The sequence below is a fragment of the Fukomys damarensis genome, unplaced genomic scaffold, assembly GCF_012274545.1.
Source record: "Fukomys damarensis isolate Sample0158 unplaced genomic scaffold, DMR_v1.0_HiC HiC_scaffold_16, whole genome shotgun sequence".
In the NCBI taxonomy this organism is placed as follows: Eukaryota; Metazoa; Chordata; class Mammalia; order Rodentia; family Bathyergidae; genus Fukomys; species Fukomys damarensis.
Genome location: NW_022900928.1, coordinates 37,903,883 through 37,927,686, shown reverse-complemented (window position 1 = coordinate 37,927,686; position 23,804 = coordinate 37,903,883). Strand labels below are relative to the sequence as shown.

General features: G+C 36.2%; 1 protein-coding gene and 1 pseudogene across 1 annotated transcript in view; one reads left to right on the top strand and one right to left on the bottom strand.

Moving 5' to 3' along the window:
* Dlg2 (discs large MAGUK scaffold protein 2) overlaps positions 1-23,804 on the top strand; it is a 1,815,033-nt gene that overhangs the window by 66,384 nt on the left and 1,724,845 nt on the right. The window lies entirely within an intron of this gene.
* Positions 13,835-18,809, bottom strand: LOC104868804 (annotated as a pseudogene).

Sequence of the window (23,804 nt, the reverse complement as noted above, 5' to 3'; positions counted from 1 at the left end):
TTTATTTATTTATGGGTTTGTTTCTTTGGATTTTTGTTCTTTTTGAGACAGGGTCTCACTATATAGTTTGAGCTGGGCTTGAATTTACTATGTAGTCCAAGCTGGCCTCAAATTCAAGCAATTCTCCTGACTCAGCCTCTGAAATGCTGGGATTACCAGTTTGTGCCATCACTCTTGGCTAATTTTCTGTCTTATTAAAAATATTGAAAATTTTTATCGCTATGTTTATAGTACATAATATTCACATTTCTTGTGTGTTTTACTTCCTTGTTTCTCTGCCCTCCTTCCATCTCTTGATAGTTTATTAAATTTGATTTCCATTTTTTATTTTTATTTCCTTCTACTAACTTTTGGTTTATTTTGTTGTTCTTTTTTTTTGGTACTGGGGATCGAACTCAGGACCCTGTGTTTGTGAGGCACATGGTACACCATTGAGCTAAATCCCCAGCCCAGTAACTTTTATCTACATGAAAAATGTTAATGTATCCCAACACCTAGAATAGTATTTAGTACAGAAAAAGTACATAAATATTTAGTGAATGAAAGAAAAAATGAATTTAGAAATCTAGGTTTACATTTGTTCTTTTGTTTTGTTTTTGTTTTTTTGGTATTGGGAATTGAACTGTGGTTCTTGTGCCTGTAAGGCAGGCCACAGAACCACTGAGCTAAATCCCCAGCCCAACATTTGTTCTTTATTTGTATTTTGTAGATAATATTCCTTTGCTTCACCTAGGCACTATAAAGGTAAGAATTTTTGTTTGGTTTATTCACTGTTCTACTCTTATGGGATAGAAAGTTCTTGGTACTGTTCAATAAGTTTTTATGAATAAATGAAATAACAGGTAACTTTTCATTTATTTATTTTTCTGTTGGATTAAAAATATTTTTTTTCCTGAGGTTGTTTTAGCATTTCCTTTTTATTTTTCATTAGCAGCAGTTTTTCAGTGTTGTATCCAGGTGCAGTTTTCTTTTACAGTTTTTTTGCATGAGATTCATTTGCTTCCTGAGTCTGATCATGTTTTTTTATTAGTTTTGGCAAATTATTGGCTATTGTCTTTTCATTTTTTTCTGTTTTCTTTCTCTTGAAATTCTATTTGAGTAGACTGATGAATATCTTCCTTATTCTGTCCTCTACAACTTTCATTCTCTTATTATATTTTCTATTTCTTTTTTAGAGTTGCATGCTGTGTAGTTTTCTCAAGCCTATCTTCTCATGTAATTATTTTTTTCTTTAGCTAAATCTAATCTGCTGTTTAATATATACCCTAAAATTTATAAAGATTAGTGATTATATTTTTCAGTAGTTCTGTTTGTTTTCAAGCTCACTTTTTTGTTGTTGTGCTAGGAATTAAACATAGGGCATGCTAGGTAAGCACTCTACCACTATTTACATTCCCAGTCCCCTGCCCCCTTTTTTTGGTACCAGGTATAAAACTTAGGACCTTGTGCTTGTGAGGCAGGTGGCAGAACCATTGAGCTAAATCCCTGGCTCTTCCCAGCCCTTTTTAAATCTTTTTTTCCCCCTTTTATCTTTTTAATAATACCAAGAATGTTTAAAATATCAGAATGTTACATTTTAGAGTTTGTTTTGAGGCGATTCTATTTTACTAATGTTTTATGCCTACTGACTCTCCCTTTGGTGAATAAAGTCCTCAAATAGTTTGCAAACTTTGTGACTCAATCTTTAGCAAGAAGGTATTTCCTTAAAAATCATACTTGCAGATGAGCATTGTTGGCATTCCAGAAATCCCAGTGATCTAAAGCCTTTCCAGGTTTGGTATGTTAATATAAACTGAAAGGTATCTTAATTTAAAATTTATATATTTTAAAAAAATATTCAGACATTATAGAAAAGTATAAAAAAGAGAGCTATTTTGTTATATTAGTAATAGTATCTCATAGAAATAGTAACATTTTATGTATATTTTTCCTAACATTTAAATTCACATATATAAAATTATATATGATCACATATATTTAATGGCTAATTAGTGGTTCATATTTGACTATTTTTATTTATTTTCACATGTCCTTGTTCTAGGACCAACTATTACCTTTTAAAACATTAATTCAGTGTTAAAAGTATTTATTTTGACATTTTTGGCTATGAAATGTCATGCTAAATGTTTGTGCTGCAACAAAGAAGCAAAGAATGAAGAATCATGGAATTATAGAATTTATGATCTAAAAAAGACTTTTGAGAACATCAAATCCTCCTCTCAAACTCAGCTAATAGGTCAGCCTTCTTGTTAGTGAAATTGAAGGTTTGAGCTGTCTGCCACTAGGAGGCCAGAATTTAGGAAGAGAGTTGATCAGAAAGAATGAGGTGATGTAAGGGCCAGCAATTTAAGAAGACAGAGGAGCTATTACCTTAAAATTCTATCTTGGGAAACTGAGTGACACAAAAGCCTTGTATAGGGAAAAAAGGAAATATAATAAGACAGTGAGAAGTAAGACTATATACTGAGTGAAGTTTCCATCCAGGGAGTGTATCTCTTTTTTTCATCTTTGGAACACAGTAAAGGACCTAACCTCCTGGTGCTACTTCCTATAGTTCTTTTTAGACAGACATATTAATAGAATGAAAGACTAAGGAGAGAACATTGTAAATATCATCAGATGTTTTGGGTGTTACAAGTCTAAAGAGAGACTCCTCTGTTAGTCAGTTTTCCATTGCTGTGACAGAACACCTGAGAAAATCAACTTAAGAGAGGAAAGATTTATTTTGGCTCATGGTTTCAGAGGTTTCAGTTAGTTCATGGTTGGCTGGCTCCATTGCTGTCTCACTGTGGTAAGAGAAATTATGGTGGGGGCTGTGTGATGGAATAAGGCTGTTCACCTTATTGTGATCAGGATGGGGAGAGAGGGAAGGGGGAGGAGGGAGGGAGGGAGACTAAGAGAGGAGGAGAGAGGAGGAGAGGGAGAGGGAGAAGGAGAAGAAGCAAAAAGAAGAGGAGGAGAAGAAAAAGAAAAGACAAGACAAGAGGGAGGCAGGGCCCCAATATACTCTTCAAGGGCAAGTCACCAGTGACCAGCTTCCTCCAACTAGTGCCTACCTCCTCAAGTTTCTACTGTATCCCAGTTCACCCACCATCTAGAACCGAGCCTTCAACACACAAGCCCTTTGGGGGAACATTCCAGATCCAAACTATAGCATACTATCTATGTTGTCACATATTTTGAAAATGTATGAAGAAAAAAAAGCTTATATTGAGGATCTGTTACCCAAAGTCCTGTTTATGTGACCTAGCTGAATTTTGACCCTACCTTTTTTTTAACGTTTAAAAATAGAAGACCTACAGGCTAGAAGTCTCTCTTCAGATAGGCTAGCCAACTTCTTTGAATCTGAGATGGCTGCCAGAGTGACTGCAGACAACCTACCTTTATTATAATCCCTTCTACATACCAAACAACACAGCCCCAAGTGCTCAAAAGAAGCCTAAAAAGAACAAAAAGAGGTGGCTTCCTACTATCTGGAAAATCTCTCTCCATTTCTGAGTGGAGCATGCGTTTCTCTGCAGTTCAAACCAAATTTACTGGTGGAAAAGTTTTCTCCATTCTCTCAACATGTCCGGGCTTCCAGACACTTCCTCTCAAGCATCTCAGGAATTTTCTTTATTTTCAGTTTCATTATTTCTATCTCCCCACCAAATGTAAATGAGATGTGTCTCTGTGCACTGAACTTGCTGTCTGTAATATCTGATAACTGTTAAATTTGCTGAACCCAAATGACTTCTATTCTATATAACCAATACAAAGTGCAAACCCACCCTCTCTTGAGAGTATAACCTGCCCTACTCAACCCCAAAGGGGGATGGGATCTGAAAGAAACTGGTGCCTGCCAAGGATCACTCCGCACACTGACAGAGCTCCTCTGAGAGATTTTATTAAAGAGCCGAGGTGGCACGGTGGCCTGCTCAGCAGAAAGGGAACAAAGAGAGAGAGAGAGAGAGGGAGTAGGAAAGGAGCTTGGTTATATAGTGGGTTACTGGTGTAGGTGGGTCGGAGATTGTGTCAGCTGAATGGGCAGCCTCTCAGAGGCCACTCTTGGACATTTACTATGACCCGTGATGTGTGAGGTGAGGAGTGGAAATTTTAAGGTGAAGAAGGAAGTTATTTATTGGAATGGCGGCAGCCATTCCAAGGCACTTATCTTACATTCCTCCCTTTTTGGTTTGTTATGGCCTTGGAAAGACGGGTGAAGAATCTCTCTTCTGTAGCTACTTCCTACTGAAAAGGGGCAGGTGTGGAGTGATGAGAGGCTGAGGGAGGGATCTCTGGGTTGTCATCTCTTGCCTTTGCTGGAATAACACAGCTGTCAGAGAGCCGCTTGTTTAGGAGCTTTAAGGTAATGTAATAATGGAGAGATTGCGAAGCGATGGGGGTTATCTGGGCATATATAGCTTGAGGGGCAGCACAACCATGGGGGGGGCTGAAATGGCGAAGAAAGAGTTGAGTTAGACATAACTTGAAAGTAATATATATATATGTGTGTGTGTATATATATGTATATATATATGTATATATATATATATGTATGTATATACACACACACACATATATATACACATACATACATACACAGCAGCAGGTGGAGGGGAACTTTTTTGGCAATAATCAAAAATAATAATCAAAAAATAATAGTATTGCCAAGGAGTTAAATGCATAATTTTTTTCTTTTAATAGGGGAGCATGTGTAACTGGAAAGGTGACTGGATGGCAGAACAGATGGATCAAAAATCTAGTGTGGAAGTTGGGTGGGAACCAGACATGATTTAAATCTCCCAGGTGCCAATTAAGGGCTACAAACTTTTTTTGTGTGATTATTATAATATCCTGGGAGTAGAACTAAATTATCTTGTCTCTGACATGATGAATTTGAGGAGCTCATATATTTAGTGCAATAGGGGCAATTCTGTGACTTAAAGGATAAGCGACAGATTAAATCTCTTTATGTTGGGGATAAACATTGTTGGGAGATAGACACAAAAAATTGTTGATCTAGCCTTATAGTTTTGGGATGGTATACCATCGTTAAAGCCTTATCTGGTATTTCTATCAGCAGTTGTGGGGAAGAGGGTATGAGCAAGCAGAGAAAGAGAAATGTGTATAGAGTTAGCTCTGGGGAATTGAAATCACAGAAGATTCCCTGGTAAAAATGATCTGTAATCCACTCTATCATTCCATCAGGAGGCTCTCCGAAGGGGTAATGCCAGTGAAGATCTTGTTGTAGCTGAGCAATGAAGAGCTGGAACCGCCATCGGATCTGTGACACATGATCTTAATGGAGAGATGACTGAATGTGTTCTTATAAAATAAGCTGGTTGACAGTTTGATTAGAAATTTTTTGGATTTGATTTTGGAAGAATCAGAGTAAGTAGGGTGCAACCATGGCCAGAATGAGGATGCAAACAGTGGTCAAGAACAGAGATTATTTATGGTGTCCAGTGACATCTGAGATATAACAATAGCCTATTATGTCCTGTAGCCCTGGAGTTTTATCTCTGCCTTAAATGAAATGTAGAAAAATGTGTAACCTTGAGATATAGAGACCCATTTGCTTAGTAAGTGAAACCAAAAACCTTGTACTGTTTTAGAAACAAATTAACTCCCAGTTGGCTTGTAGATACAGAAGGAAGACAAAACCCATTGAAATTTAAATTAATTTTTTATAAATAAGCAAGGGAATACAAAAGCTAGAACTCACACTTCTATTTTATAATTATTAAAACAGCAAAACAGACAGGGCCTATTATGGCCAGAAGACACATGCAGGTCAGCAAGCCCAATAAGGGAAGTAGCTATGGCATAATCTGTTGGAGCCAGGAGTAGTCTTGGGGCATTTTTCATGTAACCCATTTTTTAAAGGTTTTTGATGTATTGTTGTAATTTTTAACTTTACCTGGACTATGCCTGATTGGTTAACAAAATAACATTCTTTTACCTAGAGCCTGGCACATTTTTCATTGGGCTCCTGTTATCATGTCGCGGGCATGTCTATTTTGGAGCAGGACAGCTGCTAGGGAATTAATCTGGTCCTGGACCGCTTTTAGGGATTGGCTTATTTTGTCCATTTTTTTTAACGATATCTATTGACAATGCCTGATAGAAATGTGTAGGGGTAGAGATACATGCTATACCCATCACCATGCCAGTGAGGACCCCTGCTTTTATCAAGAAGGTGACCAGGAAGGGGGCCACTCTCATTGTCATTTGCCTGTGGGAGGATCCTTTTAAACATCTGGTATTTCATATAGATGGTCAAGGGGGGCTGAGAAACACTATGTAACAGAAAATTTTAGATCAGTTGAGGCATCAGAATGTCTCCTCTCTGCATATGATCGGACACCCATGGTGAAAGGTCTCAGAACTGCGGATAAATTGCCAGTATTTGAGTCAGACAGGTTAAAGTCTAGTGGGATGGGAATTGGAGTGAATGAGTGGGGGTAAACAGATATAAACATCTAACAGTCTGAGATATTGACAGGGAGATAGTAGAGGGTGGTATTAAATAGGTGTTGTAGTTTTTTTGAGACTGGGTTATCTGGTTTACCACTTGAAGATCTATTCCTTTATAGGGAGGTGGAGTGGTGAACCTCAAAAGTCTATCAGTAGTGCCTGTTTATTGACTGCCTCTTTTGGTTTTTCTTTTCTGCTGGGTATTTAAGGCCAAATTAAAGTGAGACCTGTGTTAATCAATATGAATCTCTTGTTATCTGTCAATGTTAGTTGAGTCTCTTTAGGCATTATTTTGGAACCATGTATAGAGCCTCTCAGCTCCTAGTGTCAGCTGTTAGGATGGGTCATGGCCTAGCTTGACCATGGTGTTTTTAATGAAATCATGAGAGATTTTTTTGGTGACCCTCCTTTAGCACACGTTACATTTGTCCTCTGGTGTCCAGCAGTCTCCCTGTTCAAGAGGTTGGGTGACTTACCAAAGATGTAAGATGTTGTAGAAATGGTTTCTTTATACCTTGGATCTTTGATGACCTTGGAGGGCTAGGGCCAAAATATTGGCAATCTTCTTAGCCTAGTTACCTTTTAGTGTTGGTCTTTGCCCTTTGGTGGTTGAACACCCAGAAGAGAAGATCAGTGACATCAGTAGTACAGTAGGAGCTTAACTATCATAACTTTATCTAGATAGCAAGCATCCTACGGTTAGAGGGCTATTATTTTATCAATCATGGTTGTTTAAGTAGTTGATTTTTTGTAGAATATTAACAGAAAAAACTGTAATCAGAAGTCACACATAATGATAATGTTTTAGCATGACAGTCATAATGACACCTTTGTAACAAACTTAGATATGTATCTTAGTATAAAATAGCCATTGTTAAATGTATTTATCTTTTTAAAAAATATATAAAAACAAAAAACCCAGGAAACTTAAGTTATTGCCCTTTGATAGGATGTCATCTAAGGAAAGTGTTTGGGCCTACAAATGTACCTGTAATCATAAGTAGGTGAAGCAGAAGAGAAGGGCAAATACCTAGATCAAAAGGTTATTGCCATAAACAATATGTTGGAAGACCTGCAAGGTCAGATAACATGAATACATTTTGTACACCAGAAAAGTAGTAATAATAATTATTATAATTATATGAAATCTTATGTCTTGTAAAGTAGCTTGGTATCAAAAGGATCTTTTTTAATAACTCATTGTTTTTACACATATCGTAATAACATATTTAGAACTCAACCCTTTGATGATAACCAATGTAAACATTTTATAACAACATATTTAACAAGGCATATCTTTTATAAAGCTATGAAAATTATTGGGCTCCTATTAGTAAACAAAGACCAGAATAAATTTTTCTGAGCAGCTGCTTCTTTATTTACCAACAGGAGTGTACCCAACCTAAAAGTTTATATTTAATTATCTTAACAATTTTTTATTTAACCTGTAAAATCAGGTTGTAGAAATTAACAATGTATTTGTATTTGACATCATTTTGATCAGAAACATAATTGAACTAACACTTCCAAACAAATTAGACACAGACAAACATATAAGACAGTTTATGAATCTAGAGTACACTCAAATGTATTTGGCCAATTGAATTATAAAATCTCTTTTAATTACAATTAGTCAAAACTTTTGTAGGTTAAAATGAACAGAGATTTCTTGCAGAATTAGAATAAAAAGGGATGAAAGCTCTTTATGATTATAAATATAAAAATATAAACTTTTATAACAAACTTGAAACCAACAAATAAACAAGTAAAATATTTTTTATTTCCTCACACCTTTTCTACATACTCAGGCCTTCTGGTCTTTTATATCTTTCTTTATGTCATTCTAACAAGACAAACATACAAAAACCTTCAAAAGTATGTCTCTTTTACTTATAGCTTTTTAAAAAATATTTTTCTGTAAAAAGAAAAAAGAAAAGGGGCCTTGTGTGGGTCAAAAATTGTTGGCATATGAATATTTACTTTAAAAGAAAAGGCTTCATTCATTCATTTTCATATAAACCAAAAATTTTCATTGTGTCTTATTTCTCTTCAAAGGACCTTGTAGAATTCCTAGAGTAATCAAATGTATAGGTACCATCTATTCATTCACAAATCAGTTTGTGAATGCAGGCTTATGTGAGTTTCCCTCAACATTAAGTCTTAGAATTTTGAGTCCTGTTGAAGTTACCTAAACTGAGTAGGAAAGAGAAAAGGAATGAGGAAAAAGCACCAGCAGGACAAAAAGCTGCTGTTTTGAAAAGAATTCATTTCTTTCTCTGTGGGTATACAAGTGTGGGTGGGGTTTCTCAATTCTGTGATGGTTGTAAATAAATTAGCTGTGAAGCAGTCACAGATTCCGCTCCCCCTCAGTCCTCTAAATTACTTCAAGTGTCAAGCTGAGAAATCTGTGGGGCCTTCAGCAATAGCACAGTTTCATATTATAATTTTTTAAAAGCAGAGACAGAAACAACCCAAATAACTCCATTTACATCTGAATTAAATTCCTCAGGCATTTCCTGGATTTTCTTAACAATTCACTAAGAAGTGTAGTATTAGAAAATAGGAAATAATTACAAAAAAAGGGAGGGATAGGAGTAAAAGGGCACTGAATTCATATTGGATCAAATTTTAATCCTTCAGAGTAATTTTCTGTGGTTGAAAACTCTATATTTCTTTTTACGTGTACTGTGCTAATCATTCCATTGCAAAAGTCAAATCAGTAATAATTTTTTGTAAGCCATCTCAAAGGATTATGGGACACTGTCTAAGTCTTTTACTGATCTCTTTCACAAAGCCCCTTACTATGTCTGTATTATAATATAATATAAATATTTACTAAATTAAATCCTTTGTTTATAAAGCCCTGGCAGCTGCAGTAATGGCTAATTGAGAAAGCTGACCAGATAACATTAGGAAAAGTAAATTATTCAGTTTTCCCATGCCTTTTAGAACTATTGAATAACAGGACATTGATGGCTCTCAAATAATAGAGTCACATAATATCAGGCCCTCATCTGTGAAAATCCCCTCTTATATTTTGCTCCAGTTAAAACCTTAAACCCTGCTACTTTTTTGCCCTCGGAATCTGGCCCCCTGACCACGACTGCCTCAGGGTCACTGACGAATTGTTATCTAGTCATCTAGAGCTGCAGAAAAGACCCCCTGCCTGAGGTTGATTCCTTCCTGCTCAAGGATGGGAGCAACTTCATAGAAAATGGGGTACACTATGCTGGCTATGCAGAGATGACTCAAGATGAAGTGGTCCAAGCAGGACCCCTCCCCACTGGATGGTCAGCTCAATGAGCAGAGCTATGGGCACTCATACAGGCTCTCCGATGGGCAAAAGGAAAGAGGGTAAATGTTTATACAGATTCCTGGTTGCCACTCGATATAACTATGGCACAGTCTATAAAACTGTGGGCTTCTCACAGCAGAGGGCACTTATTAAAATTAAACAGGATATAATATAGTTATTTGAGGCAATGTGGAAATCTGACAAAATAGCTATAATATTTTTTTAATTCCAAGGTTTGGTCTGCCTCTCTCCATAGGCAGTGACAATGGGCCAGCATTTATAACAGGTTGTAGAGACTTTAGGGCTTATCCAGTATAAAATCACAGGGGTTAAAATTGTGCAAGTATTTAAAAAAATATTCAAGGGTAAATTAAAAATAAAAAAGACCCTGTGATGTTAAAATTTAGAAAAGGACCCCTTTCTGACCTATATAGAAAGGGCCATATGAGTCACTTGTAGTTACTCCCACAGCTATCAAGGTAGCTGAAACTCAGCTACACCACTCTAGAGTAAAACAGAATTCCAGGGAATCCGACTCTAGGAGGCCAAGAGACAACGCACTCAAAGCCCTGCTCTCACCACACCGGAAGCTGGTGAGTCTACGCACGGCTGAAGAAGGAGAACTACAATCTAGATATAGACTCTTATATTGTGTCATACTGTTAAGAGATGCCTTTACAAATTGCTGTGACCCCTTAGCTAAAAATTTAAAAGAATGAATCAAGGATTTGATTCTACCTAAGATCAGTATACTGTAAATGAGATAATAATCGAGTACATAAGTGGAAGTCATCTATTTGAATTTAAAGTTATAAGTATTGTAAGACCTAAAGTCTCACTTCCACTCCACGGAGCGTGAACAGCCGAAAGGCCTCCACGATGCTGGGCCCTAACACCCAGCGAGGCTCCGGGAACACGACAGAGAACCGAGAAACCCAGGAAGGAACACACCAGCCTAGATGGTAAAAGACCTTTATTAGTCTGGCCAGACGGCACTCCCGGAACCAGGTGGCTCAGAGAGGCAACTGCTCAGGGGCTGAGGTACTTTTTATAAGGTTTTTCTAAACAAAGAGTCAGGGAATTCACAGAACAAGACTGCAAACACATTGCTTATCTTATGCAGGAAATGTTCTAGGGTCACCTTTTGTCAAACCATTTGCCCTTGGGCGGGCTGTTAACCAAGGTAGCAATTAGCATATGAAGAAGCACAGTCTGGTCTATTAGCATGGAGTCACTTTAGCCTATTCAAGTCTTACAGTATAATGGTGACTTACAGGCTGCTTTTGCTAAAAAGCACTAACTTTTCACTTGGGCCTGATGCCCAGTGTGTAAATAAAAGCAAGATAAAAGCGTGGCATCTCTGCCTCCAGTGCAACTCATTCTCTCCAAAGTAGCCACTTTGGATTTCAGTAACAACGGGTCTGACCAATAAACGTCTTGTGATGAGTCAAAGCTACTCTCCAGGCAACACTTTCTAATTGCTGATATAGATTCTGCTAACCAATCCTGATGTAGGGAAAGGGTTTGTAGGCAGAGAGAATACAACAAGGGCCTCATTACATTTTTCTGGCTAATTCTGACTAGAAGGAGTTAACATTTTACTGGAGAGATTCCTTTGGAAGCAATTAAAAGGAAAACCATCAGATAGCACAAATGGCACAAGGAATTACATCAGAAAGACCAGAGGGAGAGCTAACAGGCAGAGCGTGGAGGAAGCAGGGTGTAGGAAACCAAGATAGCTGCCCCGCTCCAACCTCCAATAAAATGTAAAGGAGACAAAAGCGGGAGGGGATACCTAAGCTAAAAGAAAACTTCTTTTTAGTGTTTAAAAATATCTAATCACACACACACACACACACACACACACACACACACACACACACACACCCAGGGTCACTGTATTGCTACACTATATTTAATCCCCTTAATCACTGAGTTGCTCTTCTGTAAGTCTCCTCCTAGTCAAGCTATAAATCCTGGAGACAAGACCCTGACAAGGACAAACGTAGGAAGAAATCAAACAAGCCCACCAAAAGGAATGTGCATATACACAGACATGCCTGGGGTAAGGTCCCGTGACCTGGGATCCATCTAAAGACAGTCCAGGGAGCCAATCAGATTGTGAAAAGTTCTGGGTACCCATGTAGGAGGAGGAAGTGTCCCCAAACCTAATAAAAGGAACAGGGGTAAAAGGGCCTGAGGGTATCCATCTTTCTGGAGCCCCTTGTCCTCACTCTCTGTAACAGCTTTCTGTCTTCTGCTTTTTCCTTCTTACAAATAAGGTGTCTTCTTTTCTTAAACTCCATCCCTCTAATTCTTTATTGACACTGAGTTTGTGATGCTGGCTAGTTGCTCATCCCAGCAGTGCTCAGCCCTGTAGGAAATAATAAATAGATACGGTAGAGAAGAAAAGAGGAGACACTTTTATTCATCCATATAAGAGGTGTGGCTGAGAATCCTACAACAAAGCCTAGGTTAATAAGAAAAGAAAAGAGTAAATTTATTTAATCAAAATTTTATGTGATAGATCAAAAGACAGAAAGGAAGTTGATTTTTCTTTTATTTTTTTCATTTGTTGCTGAGATTTGAACCTAGGATCTCACACGTTTAAGTATGCACTCTATCAAAAGAATAACCCCATACCTATTAGCATTCCCTATCCATTCCCTTTTCTTTTTAGCACCAGGAAACTATTATTATACTTTTTTTTCTTTTTGGATTTATGTATTATTGACATTTCATAGAAATAGAATCATGTGGTATATGGCTTGTGACTGCCTTCTTTTACTTGATACCTTCAAAGATCACCCATGTTGTAACATATGCTAGTATTTCATTCCTTTTTATGGTCAAATTCTATTCCACTGTATGCATGTATCACATTTTATTTATCATTTGACTAGTTGATGAACATTATTCTTACATTTTGGCTATTACAAATAATGCTGCTATGAACAATTGTGCACAAATTTTTGTGTGGATATAAGTTTTCATTTCTCTTGAGTCTAAACCTAAGAGTGGAGTTGATGATTTATATGCCAACCGTATGATTTATGTTTTTGAAGAACTACTAAACTTTTTTCCAAAATAGCTTCATCAATTTACAGTCATACCTGCAATATATGAGTTTTCCAATTTATCCATATTCAAACCTGCCTGCTTCTCATAGGGAACAAAAATCAGGGAAATTTATCTTGGAAACTATCTTTCAAGAAGCTTTGTCTATTAATTTTCTTTTTTTTCTCATTGAGTTTATTGGTACATTTTATGTATACAGTACAGTTACATTCATTATTGGGATCTTGTACATGACAGGTCTTGGTTCTCATTTTTTCCCTTGTCCCTACCCTCCCTTCACCCCCTCTTCTCATCCCTATTTACAAACGCTTTTTTTCCATTTTCTCTTATTTTTTTCTTTTCCCTTATTACCTTTTCCCCACCCTTCCCACTTTCCCTATACCTTTAGCCCTTTTCTTCCTATTTCACACTGTCAATTATCTCATTAGGATCTTATGTACTATTATAGTTTTTCACACCAGAGAAATTATTCGGTATTTACACATGTCTACTAATTTTCTGTTGTTCTTGTTACTAGGTGTTTCAGCCCTGAATGACTGGTAATACAAAGACATATTAAACATAAGTTTTCTTTTTTAGTTGTACTTATATTTGATAGAAACAACCACAATTTTTATATACTGCCTGAAGGACCATAGGAATTCCAACATTCAAATATGCTTTCTAATTGTGTATAAATAGTACCCCAATTCAAATATTTTATCTTTACATTGGATTTCTTCACGGATAACAGTGGATAGAGAATTCTATGATTAAATCTCCAGGTTCTGAAGTCAGATTCCCTGAGTTTTTGGTCCTAGGTCTTTGAAAATTCTGGCTCTGTGACTTTGAGAAAGTTGCTTAACATTTCTGTCCCTTAGTTTATTCATCTGTAAATTAGAGACCATATTACCATCTTCCTCTTAGGATTATGGTGAGATTGTTTAATATGTTACTGTTACTAAGGATAAGAAAGAAAAAAAAAGTTTTTGTTGGCCCCAAGATTTATTAGGATATGCCTTACTACAAGTGCTGGGGCTTGTGCATGGTGAGCTTGCTTGATGTAACCTGGACCTTCGGCCACTTTTCTTGGGTTGACTCCAGGAAGTTGACGGCCATGTGGACGTTGTATACAGGCTCACCATCTGTCATCTTCACATGTCCAGAAGCCACAGCCAGGCACAGCACCTTCTTCATCTGGAATTTGATAGTAGACTCCACCTCATCAACTTTGGCCAGTTTTCTTTTTTCTTCTTTTATGAAAAAATAAATTTTCATAACAAAAGAATAAGAGAATAACAATAGTTATTATACCGTGTGTTATTATCTTCAAATTAGTTACTTAGTAAGAGTCATAAACCAAAAAGATTCTTACAAAAAAGAGAAAAACATAGTAAGACAAACTTTTCTTGTGCGTTAGAAGGAATGAACTGGCCAACCTTAGGTCAAGGTCCAGGATTCACCGGATCTTCTTGATCAGACTCTGAGGTCAAAAAAGAATCATACTTCTTGGCCAGCTTCTTGACCAGTTTCTTATTTATTTCATTTTCTTATTCTTGTTGCATTTTTTCAGCGCTTGGATGTCCGTGTCAGGGACATCCAAAGCCTTGGCCTCATCACAGTACTGCTGGTCCTGTAGGATGCACACTGAGAACCTGAGGCAGGAAATGGATGGACTTAAGCCTGATTGGTACCCAGGAAGTGTTTGTCCTGAGGGCCATAGTTCTTCAAGCTGTGCTACCATTTCCAAAGACTTCTGGTGCTTGTACTGATTTGTGCAGAGGACCTTGCGCACCGTCTCCTACAAGGTGTCACCAGACTTTGCTGTTCATGATTCTTTGTGCTGTGTCACGGGAAAAGAGAAAGAAAATATTTTCTGATTTTTAAAAAGTGCTTCCTTGGTACTTCCACTTTATCTTTTAATTTAAAATTTTTATTAGTTCATGTTTGCAGTACATAATGATTATATTCATGGTGGGGAGTTGGCACATGTGCAAAACACATCTTGATTCTTTTTCACTTCCCCTTCCCTCCATGTCTTGGTTCCCTCCCCATTTACAAAAAAATTATTTCCCTGTTTCCTGTTCTCTTTTATTTTGCACATCAAATTATTTATATTTTGGCTTTCTCATATAAGAGAAATGATGTGATATTTAAGTTTGTGTGTCTGATTTATTTTGCGTAATATTATTGTGTCAGGGTATATCCATTTACTTACTTACAAATGACTGAAATTTATCCTTCTTTATGGCAGAGTAATCTTTTCTAATTTTGTCTCTCATTGTGTGTCTCTCCTCCTATCATCACCCCTTGGAAACCCAATTCACTCAGTCTTTTATTGTACCTTCCTGCTGTCACAGGTATCTACTCCCACTTTTCTTTCCGTCAGATAAATACAAGCTGAGACCTTGCCTCTTCCACCTATCAGGTCTTTTCCTTTTAGCCGTCTCAAGTGTTTTCATGGCTCTTAAAAAAACCCGTCTTGTGTGGTCACAATCACAGTCTACTTTTGTTGATTTGTTTGTGAGTTCCTGGGTGAGAGGCTCTAGTTTCTCAAGTGTGATTTGTTTTTGAATGCCCTGAAGTGTTGCAACAAAGCAGATACTTAGGGAAGCAAAAAGTTTGTTGAATTGAGTTAGACACTGGCTTGTGCTACTGAGGAATCAGGATAGCAAATTTAAGGTTGTTCTCAAATCACTCTATCTGAAATAGTTTTGCTTCTTTCCAACAGCAAGTCTTAGCATCTTAGCATCTTGTTCATTTTGGAATACAGGAGAGTAGATTAATAACACCATTATCTTTTTTAATTCTTGTTTTAAGATTTGGTATTGCCTTTCATAGTTACAATGAATTCATGCTTTTGGATTTTTAAAATAAAAGCATTAATTTTTATAAATAATCTTAATGAGTAGTAAGTAAAAAGAATAATGAAAAATATTTTATATTAAAATTATTTTTACTTTGTCTTAAAAAAACAAAACAAATTCCAGTCTGGTTTTTGAAATTCATTTTATATATGATGGATATAATGTGAATAAGAGGACCGGAAGTTCCTCTTTTTGTGAGACAGGGTCTCGCTTTGAACTGACCTTGAATTCACTATGTAGTCCAGGATGACATTAAACTTGTGACAGTCCTTCTGCTTCAGCCTCAAGAGTGCTGGGGTTACATTTGATTTTTAGGCAAAAGGCTGAAAAACGATACCTGAGTGCTGGGATTACTGCCATCCTCAGCTGGAAATCTTTTCTTTAATTGGGATAAAGATAAAGAATTTCCCCGTTCTTGCTCAAGAATCAAGTTCAGGAAATTGAATGGATTTAAAAGTGGTAGTATGTGATAGTTGTATAGTGCACAGAGGGACAAAACATTTTAACTGTTTCTAATGCGTGTCTTTAGATGCGTAGATACAGGAAGCCAACTTAGCAATGAACTACTGAGGCCCAAAAAGGAAATATGAGAATAGTAGCTAAAACAAGGCAGAACCAGAACAAAGCTTGATGTATTGATACCAATAGTAAAGAGTACTTTTAAAAACAGGCAAACCTGGACTCTGCTAGTCTAAATGGGTCTATTAGATAGACACCCTCTCTGGACAGACCTGTTCCTAAGTATGCTGGGCTTGAAGAGAAGATGGCAACTTTTTATAAAGAAAATAGTTTATGTTCTTCCACAGAATTATGTGAGGACTCATGACATGATTAATAGATAAAATTTACCTTGCACCTTGTTTGGGACACTGTTTTGTATGCCTAATGGGTTTTAGAAAAGGGCAGTTGGTAAAATAAAGGTATAGAGAGTTTTATGTGCAAAAGAATGCTGAAATTAAGATACTTTAATATAGAAGTACAAGGTGGATATGATCATAGTCATTAAAGTTTTAAAGTTTATGGAGAACATGAATATGCATTCACCAAAGTCAAGAACCAAGAGGAATTTTTTAAAACATAGTGGAAATCATTTTAGGAGAAGAAAAGGGAATATTTTCTTTATTTATCTAAGGAATAAGACACTATTCTTGTGATGCAGTAGGTTGCTACTGTGGCAAACGAACATGATAAAAATAGATTTTTAAGGGAAATATGGTCATTAAATGGATTTGGTGCATTTGGTATGATCATTAAATGGAATTGTATATACTCTGGTTAGGCTGGTTAATGCTGCATCAAAAAAGAACTTCCAAAATATCAGTAGTTTAAGATATCAAAGTTCTATTTTCTTAAATTATGTTTTTATACTTTCAGGGGGCAGGTGGTAGTTTTAAAATTGACCTGACTCTCAGGGACCTAGGTCAGGGGAAGTCCCATCCCATCTGTTTGCTCCAGCAATTGTCAAAGTATGGAAGTATGTTAAGACAACACGCAACCTGTGTTTGCATCTATGTTTCCTTGCAATTGGTGAGCTGACTCTAAAAATGTAGGAAATTACAGAGGACTAAGAATGACAAGACAATTTTGAAAAAGGAACAAAGTTTGTCTGAGGCCTGTGAAGTTTGTGGAACTCTCTTGTGCAGAATCTTAACTCCTCCCTGAACATGATGCTTCTAACAGAGCAATCACTATTAAATCAGAAATTTTTACCATGCTACCAGAGATATTAGACTGAATTACAGAGATGTTTTCAATATTCAGTCTGGGTCATTCATAAGAATGTCATTGTAATTATCTGAGATACAACTGGTTTGGGAGACAATAGAGAACATTTGTGAATATTTGTGATTTATTGTGCCGCAAAGATCTTTCTCCCAGCCAGGCATGGTGGTGCTTGCCTATGACCCCAGAACTTGGGAGGCTGAAGCAGGAGGATCATTGTGAGTTCAAGACCAGCCTGGGCTACATAGTGAGTTCCAGGTCAGTCTCAACTACATAGTGATACCCTTTCTCAAAACCACCCCCCCAAAAAAAAATCTTTCTCCCTAGTTTCTTTGACCATTACAAATTTAGGGTTTAATGTCAATGCTATTGTTCCCACTGAAAATGTTATAGAAACAGTGAACTGTCCGGGATCTCTATGCATCTTCATTTTTGTTAGATTTGTGGTTTCAGTTTGCTTATTTGCAGTGCCTGTGAGTATGCTACTTATTCACGTAGTACTCAGGAAATATTTTTATATTTTATCTGAAATATCGCTATCTACATTATATTATTTTATCCTAAATTTAAAGCGTGATATAATAATTGTAGAGTTTTGATCTTATGCCAATTGTATGCAAACATTATTTCCCCATTTTTTTTTGTTACTGGGGATCGAACTTGGGTCCTTGTGCTTGCGAGGCCGGCAGCATAACCACTGAGCTAAATCCCCAGCCCTTCCCCAGACATTTTGAAGCAATTTGAAAGTTATAAAGATTTAGCTACTAGTAAAGATCATTAAATGCAGCTTTTAATGAGTTTAACTCTGAATTTTGAGATATTTTTGTGGTTTATGAAATTCTCATTTCAACAAGAGCAGAAGATGTTTTGTGTGATAAGTAAAAATATTATTCTATCATAAGATCCACAAATTCATCAAAGTCTAGTTTTTGTCATTCAGGGTTAACCTTCCCTGCTTACATACTGCTTTTTATTCAGTTATTGCTTTTATATCACATAATGATCTGAGCAAATTTCTCTCTTTGATAAGATAGTGGTTTCTGTTTAAGCAAGAACCATTCCTTGAGAAAGTACTATTACAATGCCTAGTATACAGTAAAGTATATGTGGTAGCATTTGCTTTGCAACTACATTAATTTCCTATTGCTGCTATAATAAATTATTCCAATTTAGTGTCTTAGCACAAATTTCAAATTTGTTTTTTTTTTTTTTTTTTTTTTACAGTTGTAAGGAGGTCAAAGTCTGAAATCAGTTTCACTGGTTAAGGTGAAAAGAGGGTTGTTTCCTTTTGGAAGCTTAAAGTGACTATCCATTTCTTTCTTGTGCCTAATGGCCACATGTCTCCATGGCTTGTGGTCCTTTCCACTAGTTTTGGAGTGCATCACTGCAACCTCTGCTTCCATTATCATCTTGGCTTTTCTGACTTAGGCTCCTACTGTGTCTCTCATTTTAAGGACTGTCATGATTATGTTGAATTCACTGGATAATCCCTAATACAGTAGTCTCCTATCTTAAGATCTTTAATCACATCTGTAAAATTTCTGTTGCTATATAAGGCAACATTTATAGGTTCTGGAATTTAGACTTGGACATATTTGAGCAACCATTATTCATCTTCCATAGCAACTTACATAGAGTTTTGTACTTAGTATGTGTTTGTTGAATTGCTTGTTATATAACTCTTTCAATTCTCTCCCCCTATTTCCCTACTGGGAATTGAACTCAGGATGTTGTGCTTGACAGGTGGGTGGGGCATCAGTGAGCTACATCCCTGGCCCTTGTTATATAACTTTTAATAAGATTTTCCTGGTAATAAAGATTTAAAAAAACATAAGAGCAGGACTCAACTGTCTTTCCCTGTTTTTTATATTGCTAATTCATTTCTTTCTTTCACTGAGGGTTCTGGGGATTGAACTCGGGATCTTGTGCTTGCAAGGCAGGCAAGCAACACTGACCTAAATCTCCAGCCCTACTCTGTTCTTTCTAAAGGCTTCCAGGGCTCAGTTGAACAGTCTTATTTTCTTTAAAGATGTTTTATTTCCATTTGGTTCATATAAGTTAAAGTGTAATCATTTCCTATTTCTCTTGTATTACTTCTTTTTTTTTCCTCAATGAATCTACCAAAAATCTGGCATGTCAAAAAAAAAAAAGCCTTTTTCTGAGCTTTTTACAGACATTCCTGTGTCAAAATTGTCTTTTTATTGTTTTTGCCTATTTAACCTCCAACTGAAATACTACCCTTCTACATGAGACTTGATTTATTTCAGGAAAAGGCACTATTAAGTATACTTTATGCACATTAATGTATTTCTAACATTTTATGGTAATGGCCAGGGTGTTCAAATCACATGCTTTGTAATAAGTTAAAGAATGATAATTCAGTGCCAGGTATTGGTGGAAAGTCCATTGGACAAGAGAAGGCACTTAGGGACAAATTTTACCACTTAACAAATTCAATTACTTACCAGCTATTGATCTCCTTTGGTGTCTTTTTTTGGTTATATACATATAATAATGTGTCTTGGTGTGTCAAAGTTAAATAAAGAGAGTAAGAGAGTATAAGGGAACCTTCTATACCTTCATTATTCTGTGGTATACCTACCACTCATTTTTCTATGAACTTAAAAATTCTATAAGAAATAAAGTCTGCTAATTTGAAAAAAGGAGATAACTGTAATGTATTTAATACAGTTGTGACACACATTTACTTTTTAGCTACAATTTTTGTTATTCCATGACCTCTATGTTTTGCAGTCCAGATTAACGCTTCCCCTCTGAACTCATGTAGCAGTTAATAGTCTGTGTAGTAAAATTTACTATTTCATAGATTCATAGAAAGTAAGAGTTCTGAGGATCTTCAAGGTCAACAGTGATAGTTGTCATAATTTCTGGTGAAAACTTGAGGCATAGAGAAGTTAAACAGCTCGTCATAACTTATGTGATATGTGAAATATTTTTCTGTTTATTAATCAACTGTAATACTGTTTTATGATTTATTGAAATCATTGTTCTTGTTCTTTCCTTGAAATTCCCAGGTAAAACAAAAGTAGCTTTTGATCCTCAATCATATATCCATATAATTAAAACTATTATTAGACATTACATATTATGTAAGTTTCAATATATTTCTTCAACAGGTGTATCAATTTTATTAGGCTATAGTCTCTTTTATAAATTGTTAGATAAGTTCCCAATTAATGACTATGAGTAATAAAATACATTAATACCCATTGGCTTGTAATAGTCTTTTTGGCTTCTTTTTCTTTATTTTTTATTTTTTTGGTACCAGGGATCGAACTTGGGTCGTTGCGCTTGCGAGGCAGGCCACCAAACCGCTGAGCTAAATTCCCGGCTCTTTTTCTTTAAAAAGTTACAATTTCTTGACATAAAATATGTTTCTCTATGTTTAATTTGGGGTAGTTGAGTGAACTAATGGGACTTCAGAAAAAATCCACTCATGATTAAGTTTTTTCCTCTCTTTATGTGATTTATTTATATATTTTCCAAGCTACACAGAACCCAAGTGGCCTTTAAGTCTTAAATCTGAACCAAAAGAAAAAAAATACATAAATGTGGATTTTAAAAATCAGGCCTGATTATTTTACCTGAAGAATAAAATCTGAACTATCACAACTTGATCAAACCTATAATTTTTCAAGTGACCGTATCATTTGGAATCTTGGAACTCATTAAGGATTACTTGCTTTTTATTTCTGTAGTGGAGACATCCTCAATGAGCACTAGTATTTTTTTTTGTACCGGGGATCAAACTCAGGTCCTTGAGCTTGCGAGGAAGGTGGCAGAACCACTGAGCTAATCCCCGGCCCATTAGTATGTTTTTTCACACCCCATCTGACTTCCAAGAAGGTGCAAACCCCTGCTCTCTAATATCTCCTTTCGTGTTTTGATTTAGATCTGTCCATCTTTTTCCAGGCTTATACTATTTGTCACTCCCAATCTACCAGTCTTGTTTTCATCCTCTTAGAAATATATTTTTATTGTTTAAAAAACCCCAAAAGCTATTATAGATCTTACCTTTAACCTATTGCTATTTTTTTTTCCTTTTTTGGTACTGAGGATCGAACTCGGGACCTTGTGCTTGTGAAGTAGGCAGTGGAACCATTGAGCTAAATCCCTGGCCCACCTATTGCTGTTTCTAGAAACTGTTCTTCATCATTAATCATCACTCTTCCATATCTAATTAGTTACTAATCCCTGTCTGTTATGTTTCCTAAATATCTTTGAAGTTACCCTCTGGTCCCCATTCTGATCATTTCTTCTTTTCTTTTCTTCTTGTGCTAGGGATTGATTACAGGGCCTTGCATATGCCAGGTAAGTGCTCTACAGCTAAGATCCATCACTAGCCCAGCCTCATTTCTTCTTTAATTGAAGTGTGTATTAGTTTTGGACAACTTTAAAAATAGTCTTGGTGTTTTTCCAAATACTAATATCTTCTCTCTGATAATAAATCTTTTATATCTTTGTTGAATGATCTGTTTAAAGGAAAGATGTATTCATATTATTCCTGTCCTTATATAATTTAAAATAATGACAAATACCATTTATTAAACATGTTTTATGTTTGTATCTGTTAGACACTGTGCTAGATGCCTTTAAACATTATCTTTAGTCCTCATTTTAATTTTGTAATATAAGTAGCATTATCCCTGTTAACAAATGAAGAAATTTAAGGATCCTGTTGGATTAAAAAAAAATTTTCCCAGGTTTGTGTAACTGAGTGGTGGATATGATGTTAACCCCAAATATGTCTCTGTCTACAGCTTTCTTTTATCCATGCAGTTCATTTCCCACTGGATTAAAATACATAGTCCTGGTCTACCACATGAGGACTTTTCATGATTAAAGTCCTGTCTCATTAGCTTCCTTTGTTAATTTTACTACTTTATTGTGTTATATATAGAGAAAAATAAAATTTTAGAACACACTTATTTTTTTCCAAAATTTACTGATAACCTACTTAAAGATGCAGGCAAGGACTTTTCTGGTTGCTGTATTTTCAGTATAGTAGAAGAAACGGATATGAAGAAACAAATATAACAGGGAGCATACAATTATAAGAAAGTGCATGAGGTACAGAGACATTGCAGAAGAGAAAGTAGGAGGGAGTCCAGGGAGACTTCACAAAGGAAGGAGATTTGATTTGCTCGTGAGGAATGAGTCATAGTTTTTAAGCATCTCCTGAGAGGTTGGAAGTGGGGAAGGATCAGTAATATGGAAGTGAGATTGTTGAGGAAAAAGCTACAGGCTAATTGGGCCAGAGGAAGGAGGCTGATTTAGGGAATCAGATTGCTCAGGATGGGTGTCAGAGTAGAGTGGTAGCCTGGTACCATGGGTATCTGATATCTCCCTTTTTGGTAGCATGTAGTTCTAGTGAGAAAAATGTTTGGGTAGCAGTTCTGCCCGTGCTTTATTTTATTCATAGCAATTACTTTTCTTTAAAATGTACATGAATTTTCTGATCCATATTTTTATTTTTTCTATATCTTTCCTCTAGAATGGTGATTTTATTTTGCCTGTTTTGTTAATTGCCATATACCCAGTATCTAGAACATTGTGGGACATAGTTTTTTTGGGGTTGTACTGGGGATTTGGGGATTGAACTCAGGTCCTTGCACTTGCCAGGCAGGCCCAGCACCACTGAGTTAAATCTCTGGTCCATGTGGGACATAGTTTTAAAAATATTTCTTTCTTTCTTTCTTTTCTTTTCTTTTATTTCTTTCTTTCTTTCTTTTTTGGTACTGGGGATCGAACACGAGTCCTTGCGCTTGCGAGGCAGGCCACTGAACAGCTGAGCTAAATCCCCGGCCCCTAAAAATATTTATTGAGTAAATGATGGTTGAATGGATCCTTTCAAGTGATGTGGATGAGTATTTTAAAGACTACTTGGGATTTAGATATTGACTGTTTGATATAAAAACTACAGAATGTATTTTGTACATTGAAATACATTGGATGGGTGGTGAAAGCATGGGCTCTTGAATTTTTGTGTTTTATTTTTGTTTTAATTCTGTCTCTCTCACTTGCCAAGTATGTGTCCTGGAAGTTACTTAACCTCTCTAAACCTCAGTTTCCTTACCATAAAAAAATGGTGCCAGGTACCACGACAGCAACAGAACTTTGCTGTTTTCTGGATATTATTCTTTTCTTTTTTTTGCTTTGTTTTGTTTAATGGAATGTGCTGAATGTCTATAATTTTGTTCAGATGACTGCAGAACCTGGAAAAGCTGTTGCTGCTATTGATGCATAACATACTGCTATTATTAGTCTTTTTTTTCAGCTTTAATTGAGTTTATTGGTACATTTTAGGGATACAGTACAGTTACATTCATTGTTGGGATCTTGTACCTCTACATGACAAGTCTAGATTCTCATTTTTTCCCCTT